Source organism: Sitophilus oryzae, unplaced genomic scaffold (genome assembly GCF_002938485.1).
Source record: "Sitophilus oryzae breed Bouriz unplaced genomic scaffold, Soryzae_2.0 scaffold_857_pilon_pilon, whole genome shotgun sequence".
NCBI lineage: Eukaryota > Metazoa > Arthropoda > Insecta > Coleoptera > Curculionidae > Sitophilus > Sitophilus oryzae.
In genome coordinates this window covers 4,883,119-4,902,399 of record NW_022147480.1, presented here as the reverse complement: position 1 = coordinate 4,902,399, position 19,281 = coordinate 4,883,119, and the positions used below count along the sequence as shown (strand labels likewise).

Sequence of the window (19,281 nt, the reverse complement as noted above, 5' to 3'; positions counted from 1 at the left end):
TTTTTTAAAATGAGTGGAAGGGGTTGAAATAAACTACCCCTATCATTCTTGTTAACGAAATTTAAAGAAAAATCTTATCAAACACATGCAAAAAAATTAATTTGGATAGTTTAGTTTGTTTAGAAACTTTTTTATCTCTTGTATTTTTTTATAAAACTCACCGATTTGAAATTAAAAAATAAAATGTAAAGCATTACATGTCAGGACAAAAAACATTTTTGGATTAAGAATCTAGTGATAATAACGATAATAATAATCATCTAGATAATAACGTATTGCAGTACTGTATTACGTATTGGAGTAATGTCAAATAAAATAATATTAGGAACATCCTAAAAAGTAACAGCGGCCGACTAGATTTTTTCCTAAGAAAATTACAGCAGCCCACTAGATCCTTTATCAGAAAATGTTTTTTGTCCTGACATGTAATGCTTTACATTTTATTTTTTAATTTCAAATCGGTGAGTTTTATAAAAAAAATACAAGAGATAAAAAAGTTTCTAAACAAACTAAACTATCCAAATTAATTTTTTTGCATGTGTTTGATAAGATTTTTCTTTAAATTTCGTTAACAAGAATGATAGGGGTAGTTTATTTCAACCCCTTCCACTCATTTTAAAAAAGTGAAAAAATTACCAGAAAGTGTGTTTTCATAACAGTAATGCTTTCATAAAATTTTATTAGTCTATCTCTTTTCGTTTTCAAGATAAAAAATAAAAACATTATTTTTCCGCCATCTTTGTACCGCAATCTCCCTGATGGTTGACTTTTGACCCAACGTTTATGAAGCAAACTACCCTTTATTTTGAACAAGGAATCACCTCCTGAAGTTTTTCGCATTTGTTTTGAAACACCCTGTATAATCACACTGTAGATAATAGTCTAGATGTAAGTATTTCGTATGTAAGTTAATTAAGAATAATGTATATTAAATGTTTATAATTTGTTGTTTAACGACATATAATTTATTAAGACTTAGTATTAAGAATATAACATAAAAAAATATTATTAAGATGTAAATAAGAACAGTTGTACATTTAATTCGAGAATTAAGTTTTTTAGATGTTTTAGAGTTTTCCTTCAGAGCATGTAATGACAAAATATATATTAATTGCCATTTTTATGGCTATAAATCTGGTACTAAGCTTTGGATTAATCTTGAAATTTTCTACAGAGGCTTGTTTTATAGTTGAGTTCAAATGCAATATAATTTTCTTGACTCCAACTGGGGGATAAAGTCTGATTAAGCTACAGTCAAAAAATTTAAGCTTGGGCAGAAGAATTATTTTTCTATTTTTGTTTACCTACTTGTCGGTTCATTTCAATTATTTAACTTTGATTTATAGACATTAAGAAACTACACACACCGGAAAAGTCTAGGGATATTACAATTTTATTGAGCCATCGTCAGTAATTTTATTATTTGCATTTCTGATATAATAAAATTAAAATAAACAAATAGTTTACAGGACGTATTGGAAATAAAAACGCGAAATTTTCCGAATTTTTCAAATTTTCCTTGATTTTTATTGAACTCAAAAAAAGACACACATTTTTTTATTCTAAACTGTGAATTAAAAAAAAATAAAACCATTTTTACTTAATAAAGGGTGGTATGGCCTCCTCTACTGTTTATTACAGCCCTACATCGTCTTTCCATGCTCCTGATCAGGTTGTCGATCTCTTTTTGAGGTACCGCCTGCCACGCTGCATTCACGGCCCTAACTAGATCTCTACGAGTTTCACGAGGCATACCCATTCTCAAAATTGTTCTTTGGATCGCGTCCCATACGTGCTCGATGGGGTTGAGGTCATGATATTGTGCCGGCCAGGGTAAGATGTATAATTGATGAGCATTGATAGCCAAACCAAACTCACTTACCACTCTGGCTGTATGAGACCGTGCATTGTCATGCATGAGAATGAAGTTTCTCCCAAAATCATTGGCATATGGTAACACGACAGGCTCAAAAATTAAATCACGATATGTGATTCCTGTTAGAAACCCTTCGAGAAAAACGAGATCGGTTTTTCGGCCTAACTGGACTCCTCCCCAGACCATAACTGTTCCACCTTGATAAGGGTGCACTTCCTGAACATGATCCAACCGAATAAGATTTCCCGGTTCTCTCCATACCCTAAGCCTTCTCGAATCCGGATGAATTCCAAAGCGTCACTCATCCGTGAAGAGAACATTGTCCCATTGTTCATTCAACCACTGAACATGATTTTGAGCCCACAAATATCGTACCTCTCGATTTCCTCCCGTTAAGGGTTGAGCTCTCCAGGGGCGTCTGATTCTTAAATTGACCTCTCTTAATCTATTGCGAACAGTGTCAGGACTAACGGTTACATTATGTGTTTCCTGGAGAATTAAACTAAGCTCTGGTGCTGTAAGAGTCAGTCGGTGTCGAGCATTTAATTGTAAAAAATGATCTTGCTGAGGGGTAGTAATGCGATGTCGCCCTGTGTGCCTTTCAGCAACATCACCACTTTCACGGTAGCGTGCACTTAATCGCGATATTACACTTTGCATTGTATTTAATGCTCTAGCTACGTCGATTTGGCGCATTCCACCTTCGTGCATACCCATGGCCCTTAGCATTTCGTCTCTGTTAAGATGTCTACGCTTCATAATGTCGTTTAATACTAAACAGAGTTATTTGAATGAGAGAATTCTGGCCAGTTATCATAAGAACATAGCCAGTACAGGTTAAATTCGAACAATTGATGCTAGGTGCTTTTTATACATTTGACAAAAAATGCAATTTCACACTTTCAACACTTCTGTAAATATCCCAAATTTAGAAATAACTAGTGTGACTACTTCGTTTCAATCGAAGTAGAAAGAATCGGCCTACAAATATGTGGTTGTTTATTCAAAACATTTATTTTTAACTTTAATAAAATGATATCTCTAGATTTTTCCGATGTGTGTATTTTGAGTGTATGATGAGTCATCGAATATTGATCACAAATTGGGACGAATGCTATAAATATGTTGGAGTTGTTCTGGAGATCTTGTTTAAGAACTTTATTGAGCTTACCACTATTATTATTAGAGGTTTATTAGTAATATCTTGGACGTCTTTTTCTGTGTGATATTCTTTGACATTTTAATATATTTACTTTGTAATGATGATACAATTGCAGGTTTTGAATGTTTTCAGTGCGGAAGATCCTACAAACATAGAAGAACTCTGACTACGCATTTGAGAGTTGAATGTGGCAAAGAGCCAAAATTTTCCTGCGACTTATGTTGTTACAAGACTTATTTTTCTGGAAATATGAAAAAACATTTATTAAAGAAACACAGAGTGATTTAAAACCAAATTGTCAGTGAATAACGTTATGTAATTAATTTGTCATATAAACTTCAATACGTTTCAATAAATGCATTTTCAGTAGGTTAATTTGTGTATTTTTGGTTCAATCATCAATCTCAATCATTTAACTTTGATTTATTCATACGCAGAACATATAACTGGACATATTGTATAATAGTGTATAATGAGTCATAACATTCTGATGGGACAGGATTTTTGGCTCTTTTTAACACTGGGCGACGATAATATCTAGGAACATTTTTTGGTACGCGATTTATTTTCTAATAATGCTATAATTGCAGGTTATAAATGTTCTCAGTGTGGAAGATTCTACAAACATAAAAGTAGCCTGAAAACACATTTGAAAGTGGAATGTGGGAAAGAACAGTGGACCTGCGACTTGTGTCCTTATAAGACCAATTATTCTGGACACCTGAAAAGGCATCTTGTGACAAAACACAAGGAAAACTATGTTGTTATGTAATCAATGGTGAACCACAGATTCATTGAAAACCAAATTGTTAGTGAATACCCATACAGGATCAAACCATCGGCCCAGTCTTGGTACAGGACTGGTTCAGCACTGTAAAGATCTGGGCCAACTATGCATACCAGTCTTGGCCCAGCTTTGGGAATAGCCTGAAATGATAACATCGTGCCAGGCTTGGTTGTCAAAATTGGGCCAAGCTAGATCACCAAGGCTGGGCCATACTTGATTACCAGGGTTGGGCCAAACTTAATAACCAACACTAGGCCAATTTTGATCCCCAAGACTAGGCCAAGTTTGATCACCAATACTGGGCCATATTTGTATACTAGTTTTGGCCCGACTGTGGTTATGTGGTGCTATTGTGTTTGTCGAATTAAAACATCGGGCCAGGCTTTGAACCCGACTTTGGGCCATCACTGATCGTCAAGGCTGGGCCTGGCTTGAATGCCAAGATCAAGCCATGTTTAATCGCCGAGAGTTTAATTGTCGAGTTTTTTCAGCAGTAAAAAACAATTGTTTTTGAACCCAGCATTTGGAATAAAGTTAACACACAAATAATTACGTTCATACATTTAGATTAGATTTGAGAGAAGTATTTAACAGCGTACCTGCTTTATGTGCGAATTTTCTGTTTACAGTTTGTCAAGCCACAAAATAGGAATCAACTGATTTCTATTTTGTGGTCCGGCCAAGGAGACCACCATTTGTTGACCGGTTTCGGAGTTAAGGTTGTCGCCCACTAGACCGAGGCGCGACGCGGCGCGGCGCCATGTGGGAAATTCTTTTGTCTGCTTGCCATGTATTTAAATGGAGCAACGCACATTAGAGCGCGCAGCGTCGAAGCGCGCAGCGGAATTTCCGTTAAGAAGTCGGAAGACTTCTCTAGCAACTTTTTTCCGTCTCCCGCGTTTCGGCGCGTTGCAGTGTGCGTACTCACAACGGAAATAAGTTTGCATCTCGAGTCTCTTCACTGGCTTTTTGACTAGGAACTAGTGGTACGTATCAATGGTAGAATTGCATTTTGAAAGGTAAATTAGGCAAACAGATAACTAAACATAACTAACTAAATATATAAAAAAGATTAGGGATTTTTCATCACATAACTAATATAAGAATATATAAACAAGCCTAATATACACATCAGAATAAATAAGAATTATGAAAAGTCGTCAGCTATAAGCGATTCATTATTGCATCATTAGTAATTTGTCTCTTCTGAAAAAATATGATGAGTAGAGATACCCGGTGTTATGCTTCTAAAACCCTTAATTGAGGAGTTCGTAAAATGTTTCCTTTACATTTTGTAATACTGAAAAAAATGCTCTTGTCTTTTATTAAATAAGGAAAAAGATGGTAAAATTCTCCAAACTTTTTTTGTTAATCTTATGAGTCCAAACTTTCCTTTTCTTCTTCACCTGCTCTTCCTCTTCCTGTGTTAGAAGAGCACAAAAAATACGCTTTCGTTCGTACTTGAACTCATTGCTTTAAAAACTAAACTACAGTAAGTAAAAAACACTTCGACTAACTAAATAGCGTTTCCGCGTTTCAAAAGCGCGCTATAGTGGACGCAGTCCCTTCGCAGCCGGAAAAAAATCTCTTCCCAGCGCCGCGCCGCGCCGCGTTCTAGTGGGCGACAACCTTTATACTCCATCATCAGGACGACTTTGGTAGTCTATCTCGAATCTCGAATTGGCAAGCTCCAAACAGAAAATGCACGTCAAGTACGTTACAGTACATGTCTGTCTATGGTGAGTTCTTAACGAAGTCGCCATCTAGCGGCCATTGTGCAACTAAAATCATATGATTTAATGGCTCCCTCTATTGGCGTTAAGTCAAATATTATCAATGCTATGAAGCATTTGTTTACCAACAAAATTATAAAATATAAATAAAAATTATTATACACATAGTGTTCAGTTTCCCAGTGCTGGCCCAAAGTTGGGGGAATTAAGATATAGCCCAGACTCGATTTCCCAGTATTGGACCAACTCTAAATCACCAAAAAAAAAGGCTTGGTTGACAAACACTGGTTAAAAGCTGGGTCGCCGTAGCTTGGCCAGAGCTGAGATTCCCAGTGTGGGGCCAAAGCTGGGTGAATTAAGAGATGGGCAAGACTCGATTTCTCAGTACTGGGCAAAGTCTAAATCACCAAAAAATGGCCCAGGCTTGGTTAACCAATTCTGGTTCAAAGCTGGGTCGCCGTAGCATGGCCAGAGCTGAGATTCCCAGTGTGGGGCCAAAGCTGGGTGAATTAAGAGATGGGCAAGACTCGATTTCCCAGTATTGGGCCAAGTCTAAATTACCAAAAAATGGCCCAGTCTTGGTTAACCAATTCTGGTTTAAAGCTGGGTCGCCATAGTACGGCCGGAGCTGAAATTCCCAGTGTTGGACCAAAGTTAGATGAATTAAGAGATGGCTAAGACTTGATTTCCCAGCCGTGGTCCAAGATAAGGTGAACATAGGATTGGCCAAGCCTGAATTACCTAGCTTTGGACCAATCTTGGTGCGCCGAAGTCTGATTTCCCGCGACTGGGCCACGTTTGGTCCCGTTGTCAAACTTTGGGGACTCCTGTATGGGTAATCACGGCAAAAATCATTTTTTGTCATCTAAACATCAGTAAGTTTCAATATATTGATTTTTATTAGGTTATATGCATCTTGTTGAAATAATAATGAATTGCTCCAATAAAACTTACCGTAACAAAAAAACGTTTTCAAAAAAAGTTTTTACATCTGATTTTCATTTTAAGGTTATAAAGCTGTCACTAAGAATTGTAGTTTAATAAATTTATCTACAACCGTTTAGTTATAACGTTTTTACATCACTATTTTTTAGTATTTCAGTTACGTTTTGAGATTCATGGTGAAGTTCATTCACTAGTGGTGTTATGAATCTATAACACAATTAGTTTTTATAATAATGAAAAATAACTATGTGACAAATGTCATAGTTAAAGGTGTTGTCATAGTTAAAGGTGGGCGACTAATAAACGAAAATTAAAACATTTTCTTATTAATATGGCTTTTTCGGAGATGCGAGCAGAGTTCGGAAGTAGTTAATTAATAGATAATTTACCTGGTTAACTACGTGTAGTTTTTCTTCAAAAATTACGTCTTCTCCCGTTCATTAACTACATGAAAACTACGTTAATGAACTACGTATTGATGTTATGATAAAAAAAAACATCCTGTAAATTAAAATGTTCATTTTGATATAAACATGTAATGCATAGGCTTTTTATTTAATTAAAGAATTATAAATTCATAAAAAATAGAATATAATGGATAGGTTAGGTTAGGTTAGTTAAATGTTAATATATTGTATATATTAAAATTATTATAAAATACGAAAACTCAAAACAATAAAACACATCATGTGTTTTCTAAACTTTCAATTTACCAAAATTTACCTGCGACTTGTGTTGTTGCAAGACTTATTTTTCTGGAAATATGAAAAAACATTTATTAAAGAAACACAGTCATTTAATACTAAATTGTCAGTGAATAACGTTATGCAATTAATTTGTCATATAAACTTCAATACGTTTCAATAAATGCATTTTCTGTAGGTTATTTGTGTATTTTTGTTTCAATCATCAATCTCAATCATTTAACTTTGATTTATTCATATACGCAGAACATATAACTGGACATATTGTATAATGAGTAATAACAATCTGATAGCAAACTGGGACAGGATTTTTGGCTGTTTTTAACACTGGGCGACGGTAATATCTAGGAACATATTTTGGTACGTGATTTATTTTGTAATATTATAATTGCAGGTTATAAATGCTCTCAGTGTGGAAGATCCTACAAACATAAAAGCAGCCTGAAAACACATGTGAAAGTGGAATGTGGGAAAGAACCAAAGTGGACCTGCGACTGGTGTCCTTATAAGACCTATTATTCTGGACACCTGAAAAGGCATTTTGTGACGAAACACAGGGACACTCAAAACTATGTGGTTATGTAATGGTAAATAATTTTTAATTGAGTGGATGTGTGTCTAAATTTTTCAAGACAATTACGATGAAATCCATTCCAATTCCAATTCATTGAAAACCAAATTGTTAGTGAATAATCTAAGGCAATTAATTTGTCATCTAAACTTCAGTAAGTTTCAATATATTTATTTTTAGTAGGTTATTTGTATTTTTTGTTGAAATAACCAACTCCCACTGGCGAATAGAGCCCGATTAGATTAGTGTTTTATAATTTTGTAACAGTTAAATTTCATCACTGCGACCTCTGTGTGCTAGCTCATAAATTATCGCAAATAACTATTATTTTTGCATCATGTTTACTATAATTTTATTGTTAAATATTATTTTATTTAAATTTTACAATTATGCAACCCGATATACACCGCGATATTATACAAGCTACAGCTCAACTACCTCTACACTCCATAAGCTCAACAATATTGTCACTGGAAACGGCCGCCCAGCATTAGAATTTTTGTCGACCTCTCTTTATCTTTGGTCATCACTTGTCACTTGTCACTGTCAGATCAAATCAGATATTTTTGGATTTATTTATCCTTTGTTTTGGTTATTGAAATTTTATAATTATCAGATAAAATTTCGTAGTTAAATTGGTTATTTTTGATGTGGATCGCAGTGTGCAATTCGTTCTTTTAATTGTGGAATTTCTGAGTTTAGTTCGTTCATTGACCGGATATGGAATATGGCTGAGGAGAAAATATTCTAGAACATAATTTTTTATTTATGCCTTTTTGTGAGTTGGACTAGTCAAGATATATAGTTCTGTATCTATATCCTGGAGGGAGATTTCCGGTTGAAATCTGATTTTATGAAGGAAATCAAATCCTGGCATCACTTCTTGTGTACTCCCCGACCGAGAATATCGTCGTGAAGAACTGGCTGCCGTTTCGTGAAGCATTCCCTGTTGGTGAATAGCAGGTCTTCGTAGAGAAGGATTAAGGCTTCCGAAACACATTTGGTCAGAGACGTGGTTGGATTTTGTTGAGTTTACATGGACCACCGACCAATTTCCGTAAGGGATTAAATAGCCAAATTTATCCGACCGATATCCCGATTCCACGTGCCCAAGAAGTCCCCGAATAGTTCCAAGGTATGCTATAATTCTTCTGCCTATTCTAAGTCAATGCTCAACTGATTTTTATTCGTATTGTTGATTGGTTTTCGACTTTTCCACGCCCACGTGGTGTAGAAAGATTAGTTGAGTGTTATCCTTCTTAAATCTTATTTGGTTGTTCGTAATTGTAGAGCAAGAAGACCGATCCAGACCGTAGTACAGAACAGTCCAGAATTCCATCCGTTCCTGTTGTCCGTGTAGAGGTACCCGTTGGACATCATAAACCCTCGTTGAGGTAAAGTTCAGATTTGATTAGTCCTTCTTTATTACCTTTATTACGTCCTACACGTTGCGCTAGTCCTTGTTCTATAATTGAGGCTCTATTCTAAGACGACCAATATTATTTAGGGTTTTTATGTTCACCATTTGAAACCTCAACAACTTGCCTTTCATCTGTACGTCTGCTGACATCCGTGGGCTCCAGTGACAGTACACCGAGCTGCTGTACCCTGCTGTAGCCACCTCATAGCTATACACCGTAGCTCAGCCGGAGGAACTTCCGAGTTGTTTCAAGATTGTACATCGATTAGAGTAAGACTGTTTAGATTTAGATTTGCTATTTATAAACCATCTTGACTGTATCTAGTATAAGTTAGCTAAGGGGGATGACGTCTTAGATTTAATATAGCTTAGATCATCTTCTTATTTTTAGTAATTCTTATCGATTTAAATTTCTTAACACATTTCATTCATTTCTTTATAAACTTTTAATATTTTAATAAATAACTTAATCATTTTTAGTAGTATTATTTACAGTCTAGTCTCATAGTTAAGTTAGAGTCACTTAAGTTCAAGTAATTATAGTATATTTGAAGTTCATGGTAGTTACACTCAACAGTTCGAGGTTAGTGTTGAAGTCTACTTAATAGTAACATCTTTTTTGCCGAGTTCATAGAGTATAATCTCGTGGCGCCCTTTTATTAATACCTTTGAACCCCGACCACCCGGCTGTTAAAATTAAAAAGCTAGTGGCCTCTATGCAACTCATCCTAATTAAGTAAACTTGTGTTTTATCGAACTTCGAATTAGAAAGGGCGTGGCAATTTCAATAACTGTACTAGCAAAAAACTAAAATACTTCAATATTATGACAAAGCCACGATTTCAATATTATTTTAATGCGATCAACATGAACTGCTGCGGTCGGTATACATTAGCCATTTCACTTTGATTTATTGACATGTATAGAAAATACTTTGAATGTTTGATGATTCATAACATTCTGATAACAAACTGGGACCGGATTTTTGGCGGTTTTTAACACTGGGCGACGGTAATATCTAGGAACATCTTTTGGTACGTGATTTATTTTGTAATGATGATATAATTGCAGGTTATAAATGCTCTCAGTGCGGAAGATCCTACAAACATAAACGCAGCCTCCATACACATGTGAAGGTGGAATGTGGCAAAGAACCCAAGTGGACCTGCGACTTGTGTCCTCATAAGACCTATTATTCTGGAGACCTGAAAAGGCATCTTGTGAGGAAACACAAGGACACTCACAACTATGTGGTTATGTAATGGTAAATAATTTTTAATCGAGTGGACGTGTGCCTAAATTTTCCAAGACGATTACGATGAAACCCATTCTACAGGCCATTCCAATTCCAATTCATTGAAAACCAGATTGTTAGTGAATAATCAAGGCAATTAATTTGTCATCTAAACTTCAGTAAGTTTCAATATATTTATTTTTAGTAGGTTCTTTGTATTTTTTATTGAAATAGCCAACTCCAACTGGCGAATAGAGCCCGATTAAACTACAATAAAAAATGTTCAGCTTCGGCAGAAAAAATAATTATTTTGTGTTTACATATTTGTCCATCGTTTATTAGCTTGGTTCATCTAAAGGTGGACTCTGACGACTCGTGTACTTGGGAAATTATACAGGGTCCGACAATAGTGTGTGCGTCGTATAATAAACAAATTAGACATTTTGTATAGGCTTGGTGCATTCTCCGCCGGTGCTGCCACCATCGCAGAATATCGTAAACAACAACTAGTATACAGACCGGACCACCGTAGTAGTAACATAGGCAGAACCGGACGAATTATACTCTGTTTTTTTTCTCAGGTAAGATTTCGACAGACGATGACAGAAGAAAAGCAGATGACGTCCCATACCAATCTATTTATTTTACTAAAAAAAGTTTCTAATAATTTTTAAGTTATCTATGGATGGGTTTAAATATAAATCCGTCATACGTCGTGTCTTCTTGTTTTTAACCAGTTTTATTGGTTTATTTAAAAATGACAGATCGTATTTCAATTTTATTGGTTTGACGGATCTCTTTAGATTTTTGTCATTTTTGACGCTTGTCAAAGTCTTGCCAAATTATAGGTTATAATTTTGTGTCAACTTTTGTTAAATACCCTGCGTTTTGGAAGATGATGCATTTTGATTCGTATTATTACGTGTGTTTTGTGTCCTTTGAAGTCAAGTGGAGGAAAAATCGAGTGAAAATTAACTGTAGACCCAGAGCACAGTTTATGGTTAATACACGCTGCCCAGGCAGAAAGTCTTATACACCAATGAAGTTGCCATCGATATAGTTTGTATACCATTTCGTCGTAGATAAGTGCATCTCGTATATAAGGATCAAACTAAACACATACTAAAAACCGGAGTAGCTGTAAAATATCGACATCACACGATAGGTAAATAATGGATTTTAGTACTGCAGAAAAATAATGTCACAAGGTACTGGTTTAAAAAAATTAAGATTAAAGTTAATTAATCAACCTTTAAGGTATAAAATTTGGTCGGTGTTATTATTAATAAAATAGTTTGTTGTATTTACTTACCCATGTTGTTTTATTTATACCTGTGGAATATTACAAATTTGTATTTGTACATAAGTTATATTGATAAATATAATCATAAATGCGGGTAGTTTCATAAAGCTTGAAAGTAAATAATAGTTCTTTTTTATATTTTTTTGGTATGTAGTGTCTTGTTCTTGTTTGTTTTGTATTAACACATTCCGTTTTTACTAAATAAAATAACTCGATTACATTTTTTCAGTTTTATACAGTTTTTTTCACAGTATTTTGAAGTAATCACTTGTCATCTTGTCAATCAAATTTTAAATATATCGCTATGCGTTCCAGTTGTACCAACTTATTTCTTTGTAAAATAAAATAAACTACTTTGAAATTAAAATGACAGACACATCTATCACTGTCAAGCATCTTCTCGTTGGACAGACTATAGCGTATACCCGTCCGCCGGATAAAAAGCAGGCGAAAAATGCGATAAAATAAAAATAGGTCGATATGTGATAAGAACGTTTCAGAATTTGTATTTATTCGTGTTTTAATAGCCAAAACGAATACGTAGATTCTCGCGACAGTTCTCGTGTAAAATTTATTTTTTAAGTAAAATAATGGATGTTTATGAAGTTCGTGAGAAAAATTCAAATTGTAAAATGGTATTTCCAAAATAGGTCTTATCGGGATATACAAACAATTTTCCACAAACTTTTGTAAACAGGCCAATTCCATCTTTATCTACTATATCAAGAGTTATTTATAATTTTGAAACACATGGGTGCGTGTCCCCACAAAAACACAAAAAGCCTGATGTGCTGATTAATGAAGAACAGGAGTTAAAGCAAGTGTTCGTTTGTGCTACCGCGGATCAAAATCTCACGTTTTCAAGTAATCAAATTGCTGAGGTGGTTGCCCTGCACAATGCCCGTATTGTTCAAGGATATTTGAACAATACTTTTCCCAACCGTTTAATTAGTGGATATGGAACTATTTTGTTGCCCGCTAGATCACCAGATCTTTCCCCCAATGATTTCTTTTTGTGGGGTTATGTAAAATCCAAAGTGTATGGTCATAATAGGCCTAATAATCTGGATGAGCTTCAAGTAAAAATACGTGAGGCTTTCCAAACTATTAGCCAATGTCAGACGGGGATTTTACGATCGCCTAGGCTTCTGTCTAGCACAAGTTGGTGGTCTTTTTGAACACTTGTTTTTAACTTTTTTTTATTTAGAGTAATATTATAGTTTTTTTGGGGGGTTTAGAGAATTTATTTATTTTTAGTTTTGGCTTGTAAACACACTCAAATAATAAATATTTAAGTATTTTCATTTTAAATGTTACCTTAAGTGAAGGTAAACACTTAAAATGAAGATAATAAATACACGGCACTCCTTGCCTCATATTCCTAGTCTGTCACGACCGACCCGTCCAAGCACAACTGCAATTGCGTACTGCCTGACCAGCCGACTAGCCGGCAGTGACTCTCGAGTACGAACGCAAAACGGGTAAACGTAAATTCATCCGGCAACTTGCTATGTTACTAGTAGCTTGGTCATCAAGTGTTAGGAAGTATAATTTGTGAAAATTCTAAAAATAAAAATAAAAAAGTAAATATTTTGATATATTCAGAAGGTCTAACTTATATTATAATTTAATATTTCAGCTAAAAAAGCTTTTTAGATGAGTTCAACTACGGTAGCGAGCATAGTTTTTCCCACCGGTTTTGCTAGTGGGGTCATAATTGGGGCTATTTCGGTTATAACGGAATTTTTTAAGGTACATAATAATTATAATTTTAGAATAACACCGGTAATATCTAGGAACATCTTTTTGTACGTGATATTTTATGGCATTTTAATATATTTATTTTGTAATGATGACATAATTGCAGGTTATAAATGTTTTCAGTGTGGAAGATCCTACACACACAGAAGAAGTCTGACTACGCATTTGAAAAATGAATGTGGGAAAGAACCAAAATTTACCTGCCACTTGTGTTCTTACAAGACCCATTATTCTGGAAACCTGAAAAGGCATTTTGCCATAAAACACAGATTTATTGAAAACCAAATTGTTAGTGAATAATCTAAGTCAATTAATTTGTTATCTAAATTTTAATACGTTTCAATATATGCATTTTCAGTAGGTTATTTGCATAGGTTTTTTTTTGTTGGGATAACGAATTAATTCAGATTAATAACGAATTGTCAAAGATATCTTATGGCTGCACTGGGTGTCGGTAATATCAAGCGGCATAACCAGCGGGGGGCTAAGAGGAACTTAGCCCCCCAGTCTTAGAATTGCACCCCCTAGTAGTTTAGTGCGAATCGTTGGTTTTTACCTTACCAAGCTAATAATATCTTATAAGTGGAAGCCCCCCTTTTTAGCACGAATTCGCACACAACGTTGGACATCTTCTTTTTTCTTTCAATCAGCCATACAATGAGTATATGTTTTTAAACGTGATATTCTTTAACATTTTCATATATTCATTTTGTAGGTAATGTTATAGTTGCGGGTCATGAATGGTTTAGGTGTGGAAAGTGTGGCAGATCCTACAAATATAAAAGAAGTCTCGCCAAGCATTTGAAGGTTGAATGTGGGAAAGAGCCAAAGTGGATCTGCGACTTGTGTCCTTACAAGACCTATTATGCTCAAAACATGAAAAGGCATCTTGTGACCAAGCACAAGAACACTCAAAACTAAATTACTAAGTTACTTAGTACTAAATTGTATAATGGTAAATAATTTTTAATCGTAGTGGATGAGTGTCTAAATTTTTCAAGACAATTAAACGAACTAATTTGGCATATAAACTGAACTTAAAGGTGTCTTTATAAATGCTTCATATTTTCAATAGATTATTTCCATGTTCTTTTTGTTGAAGTAATTATTTGTTTCAATAAAATTTACCGTAACCGAATATTCAAAAAAAAGTTTATTTATACCTAATTAAATGTTTTTTTTTGTGTCATCTTATGACCACATTTATAGGCTCAAGTTTCAGGTAGTAGATTATCTTGACATTTCCACACAACAGGAATTTACAACAGGTTTTCTAGCCAGATAAAATTCAATATATATTTTTTTAACTCCATCTAGTGGATAAAGTGATTAAACTACCATTTCTATGGGTAAAATGGGGAAACACCACAACATCATCACTATGTGTGCCGAGACGACAGCCATTCGTGCCATAAACTTTGGTACGACTAGTGTTGCACAAGAGTCTTGAAAAAGTCTTGCAAGACCAAGACTCTTGCAAGAAATTCAAGACAAGACTTTCAAAATTTCTTGTCTTGAATTTCAAGAGTCTTGCAAGACTTCTTGAATTCAAGATTTCTTGAAAGTTAGAAATGATACATTTTTTAAGTGATAATTAGGTCTCTGTGCAAGTTATCCCGGGTTTATACAACATTTACATAGTCGTAATCATAATCATAGTCATAATCATAAAAGTTAAACTATCCACTTCTTATAAACCTGTTGACATCTACCATGAACTTAGCCTTTAATTATCTTACCCAACTTCACTGATATAAAAATTATGATTATGAAAATGTTCTATAAACGCACATTAAAATTGCATTGTGATTATGACGATGATTAAGACTGTGATTATGATCACAACTTATGCAAATGTTGTATAAACCCGGCATTAATATTGACCAGCGTTCATTTTTTTCTATCATAGCCAGTGTTTTAGAGTTGAGAATGAAATAAAATAAGGTCGAGGCAACAAACAGTATATTGGCAATTGGTATTATACACAAAATAATAAATAATTATATTGGAATAAAAAAAAAACTAACGGTAGTTGAAACTAATGGTGGGTTCGTGGAGCATGCTATTTGCCCTATTTGGTACTACTTTTCAAGCACGAAATTGCTCCGCGAACAAAAAGTAGTATCAAATAGCGCAAATAGTACACTCTAGCATGACCTTTCCATGATTCAAACAAATTAAAGTACTTACCGATTCTGAATTTAGCCGGTTTCTGTGTTTCCTTATTACCAGTGCTGCCTTCGAAAAGAGCCTCTCTGCGGGAAACAGAAGTAGCCGGTTTACAAAAAAAATCACGAGCCATTTCTGATAGCCCTGGGATTGCTCTGCCACCATGCTAAAATATCTGTTTTATCGTTCACTCTCTGCATAGATAAATAATTTTGAAGTTCATTTTGAAAACTACTACCAGTATTGACATTAGAACTACAACTACCAAGACTACCTGAATGTTCGTCTTCAGACGTAACAAATATTGAATTAAAATCAATATCAAATTCATTAACAGATGATGAAACGCTTGGTGTACTTAAATCTCTAGGCTTGCACATCGTGGGCTAAAAATAATTAATTTATAGAATTTCTTCAAATTTTGCTATTGACCTTTCCTCTAGACTTCTACCCCAAGACGTTAATTGATGGCTCCTCTTTCGTCAAACGGGCGAGTTGACGTAGTTCGTTTGCGGTCCGTTAAGATATTTTTTGCTAAAATTAGCATCGCTGTTGTTCATTTTCCATATTACATTTTGTATACGACGCTTTCTATGAAGTAAAATATAGAAATATTATTACCTTTTTGTTAGAATGTAAAATTTTTCAAGACAAGAAATTTCAAGAGTCTTGCAAGACAAGACAAGACTATGAAAATTTCTTGTCTTGAATTTCAAGACAAGACAAGAAATTGATTTTCAAGACAAGAATTCTTGTCTTGTGCAACACTAGGTACGACTGACATAGGAGATGGAGAACCCAACCTTTATAAAACCGTCTCAGATACTAGCTTTTGCCAAAACTCTGAGACTTATGATGAATTGTAACCCAAGAAAGGGGGACACAATAGATCTATAAGGAAATTTTTTTGTTGGAATAATGAATTGCTATTGGTGGCACGAATTTTTACTTTTTGTACGTGATATTTTTTGATACTTTAATTTATTTTGTAGATAATGATGTTGTAGTTGCGGGTTATAAATGGTTTAAGTGTGGAAGGTGCGGAAGATCCTACAAATATAAAAGAAGTTTGAACAAGCATTTGAAAATTGAATGTGGCAAGGAACCAAAGTGGACCTGCGACTTGTGTCCTTACAAGACCTATTTTTCTCCAAATATGAAAAGGCATTTAGTGGCGAGACACAGTGGTATTTCAAAACCAAATTGTTAGTGAGTAATCCAAGGCAATTAATTTGTCATCTAAATTTCAATACGTTTCAATAAACGCATTTTCGGTAGGTTGTTTTTTTTGATGAATTTTGCTGAAATTAAAATAATGGTTGTACAGGGTGGGTCAAATTCGACGCTTTTAAATGGAAACACCCTTTTCTATAGGAGATAGACAAAAACTAATATCGGAGTCTGGAGCTCAATTTTTGGCAAAAACATGATGGTGAAAACCGCATATCGATATCTGTTACCGTTTCGGAGTTACGGGGTGTTTTTCAAAAATATGCATTTTTAACAAATCGCTGTAACTTTTTTGCTATGGAAAATTTTGTATTTTTATGGAAACATTTCCAAAGCACCTTTTTACGTAGAATTTAGTGGTTTAAGTATAATTTTTTTACAATTAATTAGTTACAATGTAGTTACTACCAACAGTTAGATGGTAAATTAAATTGGCTATTCCTCGAAGGTTACACAAGAATATTTAGTTTTAATCATTGTCTAATATAATTACAATATAGTAAAAAAATATGAAACAGTGACTTACTAGCGGTCTACCATTTATTGGCTTATAATCCACGGTATTGCGCCTCGTGAACAAAATATACACTAAATTATTTAAAAAATCGTCTAATTATTTATTATTTCTGGTAATCGTGAAGTAACATTTTTTATACTGTAGTCTGTAGCAAAGTTTAATGTACGAATTTCTCTTTTTTTAGTTTTAATTGTCTAAATCCCTGCATAATAAATACCAGTTGAATGGATTTATATCAAACCATGCTGGGTGCTAATAAAAGTATAGTTTACAGAGTTCTGTTAGGAACAATAAAAGAACATTGCTTCTAAATAATGTCCGTGGACCATACTTTTGTTGACATCGGGTCAATTTATAATTTTTCCAAGCGGATATATTGATAACGTTACCAATATTATTCATCAAGCAATATACTACTGTTATATTAATCAATTAAGGCCATAAACAAACATAGCATACAATTTTAGATACTAATTCATTATAATAAAATTAAATCATAAAAATATTGTAATTATATTCCTGCAGTTTAAATGAAAAGTTTTGTTCCTAAATATCTACTATACATATAATAAACGCTTGTTCAAATATTAATTCTTTGGAATATATATCAATATAACATAAAATGAGAGGTAATTAACGAAATATCATCGTAAAGCTATTTTAGACACGTCTAGGTTTGCTTATTTCACTGAGATTTATGAAAAAGAATCCTTTGCCTCGGGTACAGATACCGCCACGTTTTTGAAATAGTTCAAATCAAAACAAAATTGAACGAGGCAACAAAAAACGCCACCCTCGATCGAAAGGCGACCTTGACATGTTTGTTGGCGCATAGTGTAGACGCTGTTTAACATTATAATAAATTGTTGTTAATGTTGTTTGTTGTGCTATTGGTGGTACGAATCTTCCCTTTTTGTACGTGATAATTTTGGATACTTAAATAATATTCATTTTGTAGGTAAAGATGTTATAGTTGCGGGTCATAATTGGTTTAAGTGTGGAAGATGTGGGAGATCCTACAAATATAAAAACAGTCTAACCAAGCATTTGAAAATTGAATGTGGAAAGGAACCGAAGTGGATTTGTGACTTGTGTCCTTACAAGACCTATTTTTATTCAAACTTGAAAAGGCACTTAGCGTCGAAACACAGTGGTATTTCAAAACCAATTGTTAGTGAATAATTTAAATGCAATAAATTTCAATATGTTTCAATAAACGCATTTTCATTTTTTTTGCTGAAATATTTAATTTGTTTCAGTAGAACTTATGGCCGAATACAACCAAAAAGAGTTTATTTATAATTGTTGTTTTTTACATCTAATTGTCATTTTAGGTTGGGGTTATCTTCAGGTAATAGAATCTCTTGAAATTTACTACAGAAGTCTGTTTTATAGTTGTAGTCAAACGGAATATAATTTTTTATATAATTGGATTATACAGGGTGGCTCTTCTCAGACGCCGCGGAAGCTCCAAGGAGAACGGTAGTTTATATCGAAATGAAATTTTGGCAGCATATGTAGGTTAACTGAAAGCATTTTAGAATTATAAAGGCTGTTCCCAATCTATTTTGATTATATTAAAACATATTGAGCCTCCACTGGCTACTAGTGGAAGCCCAATAAGTTTTGATAATCTGCCAACCGTAAAAATACTAACTATGTTTAAACTTGAATTGAACCTTACTACTGTGTAGGTACGGCCTAATTTCACAAAAATTATGAACTTGGTTCATTTTTGGTGAAATATCAATGCCTTAACTGAAACATGTATTTATTTTAGTACACATTTTGTTCAGGGTATTTCTATAATGGTTTTTTAGATAATGAACCAAAAAATCACCAATGCCCTAACTGTCACAAGCTGTTCTA

The 19,281-nt window shown here is 34.1% G+C and overlaps 1 protein-coding gene across 2 annotated transcripts in view; it reads left to right on the top strand.

The window, feature by feature from the left end:
* LOC115889996 (zinc finger protein 37-like) overlaps nucleotides 1-19,281 on the top strand; it is a 380,755-nt gene that overhangs the window by 134,698 nt on the left and 226,776 nt on the right. The window lies entirely within an intron of this gene.